The sequence below is a fragment of the Chrysochloris asiatica genome, unplaced genomic scaffold (assembly GCF_000296735.1).
Source record: "Chrysochloris asiatica unplaced genomic scaffold, ChrAsi1.0 scaffold00022, whole genome shotgun sequence".
Classification (NCBI taxonomy): Eukaryota; Metazoa; Chordata; class Mammalia; order Afrosoricida; family Chrysochloridae; genus Chrysochloris; species Chrysochloris asiatica.
Window position 1 is genome coordinate 21,458,329 of NW_006408540.1, and position 3,175 is coordinate 21,461,503.

Here is a 3,175-nt window from a genome sequence, read left to right on the forward strand (position 1 = left end):
TTTTTTTTAGAGTTTTAAATTTTTACAGGAGTAAAAAAACCCATCTTTCTTTTGCCAAACAACTGGGAGATTCCAAGTGCTGACTTTGAGGTTAGCAGCCCAATTCTTTTTTTTTTTTTTTTAATGTTTGATTGTGAATTAAGTGATAGTTTACATGGAAGAACATAAGTTATACATTCATTCTATTGTATATTTCATTGCCATGGTTACAATCCCCTCCATGCTTCATCAACCAACCAAAGGGTATATACTACAAGCCTGCCCCCTGGTCATCAGCACACAGCCCCTCTCCCTCTCTGGGTCTAAAGTATCCAGCTACTCCATCTCTCCACATCATCGTCTCTGCCTCCATCTCTGGCATCACTGCTTCTCTGGGTAGAGTCCCGCTCTCCGCTCTTCTCCATTGATGGTCCCAGGGACCTCCGCTCCTAGACTGAAATGCTAATCACTCCCCTCCTTGCTATAGAACATCTACCTGTACATTTTCAACCCTCACAATCAGCCCTGATAACAATTATTCACTATCGTATCACAAGAGACCTATCTGCATTTCATTTCATCAGCCCCACCCAGACAGATTGGATACTACTCACTGGACATTCTACCTTCCCCCACACCCTTTAGATCTAGGTTCCCTCTTGAAAGCTTGTAAGCCAGTCACTTCTTGTCTTTGTAGCCCCTCCCCCCATTTTGGGTAGCCAATGTCCAAGTTGCCCATCCCTGTCTGCACTGTGCTCTTTTAAAGATGGATCTATATGGAACATACCAGCAGCAGCAACAAGAAAGGTCAAATATTTTCCAAGGAGCGGCTGGTGAGTTTGAACCACCGATCTTGCAGTCCAAACCAATCTTTTTCTTTGCTCATACCAAAGCCCAGTTTTATTTACACTCATCCTAAAGTACATGACTTTGGGCTACACGATAGGTTTTAAGGGAGAGGAGACTGACGTCCACAAAACACAGTGACAAAGGAGTACGGCAAGTATAGAGAAGGGTCAGTAAGGATGGGGCCCTTGAGTGTCCTTCATGCTCAGACCCCAAACTCAGTAGGTCTGTTTGCCTGTGAGCTTGGGCCAGGCTGTCTCCCCCAGGCAGAAGAGCGGCAGTTATGGTCAGGACTTGGCCTTGGGTACAGCAAGTCCAATGAGGCCAGCTAGTCTTGCCACACAGAGGGCCGTGCCCCCAACAATGGCCATGCCCACCAGTCCATCTTTCTTCATGGCCTTGTCGATGAGTTGTTTCAGCTCCTTGGCCTGGTGGTTCTGGAGCTCTGTCTGCAGCAGCCCTTGCATAGACCTCAGGGCCTTTTCACATTCCTTGAGCCTGTAATGCCCCACACGTAGAAGACATAATCTCGTTGCTCCTCCTTGTTTCCCCTGGGTAGCAGCTCCGCGAGCAGCCCTATGCCTTTATGGATGTCATTGCTATACTTGCTCCACACAAGACACCAAGTGCATGCTTGGTATCCGCACAAGATACCAAGATACAAACTGCATGTTCTCAGACACTAACCCTGCTGCTGCTTCAGATGGAAATTACCTCTCAAACTTCAGCAGGTCATCCACAGACACCAGCTCATTCAGGATGGCCTCCATGGCCACCACTCCAGCAATTGAGTGCTTATCCTATGGCACCACACCAGGACTCCAGTATCCCCATGTGGTCTCCCATCCAAGTACTAACCAGGTCTGACCCTATGTAGTTTCTGAGATCAGACAAGATCAGGCACATTCAGGGTAGTATAGCCATAGTTTAAGACTTTAATTTAAGAACCAGTTTAATTTTGTTTACCAACGTGCCTGTGCCAGCCTCACACACTAGTATTTGTCAACACTGTTATGCCCAGAGTCTGGGGTCCCCAATGACCACCCAGGAGCCAATGTAAATACATAAGGGTTGTTTATTCAAGCTCGAGCCAGGTCTCTAACCGCATCCGATGCAGCGGATTAAGGATAGAGCCCTGAACTCTTTGTCTGCGGGGGTTTTTAGAGAGTTTTCAAACAGCTCAGGTTTCTCAGCTTTACAATCTTTGGATTGGTTAACAATTGGCAAACTATGAGATGTTACAGTTTAATTGGTCAGGACTGGTGGTCTTTGTTCTTAGGCTAGGGTAGAGGAAAACATCTGGCCTCTGGCCTTGAGCTGCCTGGCTATTTAAACATATATCATTTTCTTGGAGCTAGAGGATGTGCTAAAGCTTATATATGAAATGGATTCTTCTCTTTGGCCCTACAACACCAGTTATCAAGATCATGGAGGCTTAGTCCACAAAGACATTGTTCTACATCTTACTTTGGACAGTAGCAAGTGAGACCTTAAAGGCACATGAGTGTCCATCTAAGATGCAATTACTGGTCTTTTCCTGTCTGGAGGAAAGAAGAGATGAAAATTGAAGACACTTGGAATCAATTAATCCAGTGGACTAACAGAACATGTGAACATCAGTCTCCATGGCCCTGATCCCAGAACTAGATGGTGCCCAGTGACTACTACAACTGTTCTGATAGGGATCACATCAGAAAGATATGGATAGAATGGGAGAAAATGTGGAACAAAACTTAAAATCATAAAAAAATGCCAGGCTTTTCCATTTGAAAAGACAAGTAGACCAGCCTGGAGCGGCTAGAAGAACAGAAGATAACTTCTTGAAAGAAAGACCAACAGGAAAAATACAAATCAATAAGGAAATACAAATCAATAAGGCAGTCCGACTGGTTACTATAAGAACAAGCAAGTTGCTCACCCAGGAGATAAAAAAGCAAGTGGTTGGGTCCCCTCAGGGCAAGCCCCCTTCCAAGACTAAGACTCCAAGACTAAGAATACATGAGCAGACATGCACTCTGATCAGTAACCGCGTTTGTCACTGATAAGGGGAAGTGAGGAACAAACAGCAATGAAGCTGTGAGCTAAGCCCTACAATGTTCAGTAGACTCCTGTGAACCCGGGTGGAGACCTTGTTGGCCAGCAGTGTGGCAAAACCTGGAGATTCTTGGGCCCAGAGTCAATGGCATAGCCACAGAGGACTAGAGTGGAGAGTGAAGCGTCCAGCTGATAAGAAAAGAGGGCATATGCATAAGAACACCCACACTTGCAGATAATACCCACTTGACCTGGCTTCAATGACTGGATGATCAGAGCTCAACTAGAAGAAGAAGGAGGGAAAAAAGAGTAATCT

General features: G+C 45.5%; 1 pseudogene; it reads right to left on the bottom strand.

Annotated features, from left to right (window-relative positions):
• Positions 1 to 1,112: 1,112 nt before the first annotated feature.
• On the bottom strand, positions 1,113 to 1,595 carry LOC102840530 (annotated as a pseudogene).
• Positions 1,596 to 3,175: the final 1,580 nt, after the last annotated feature.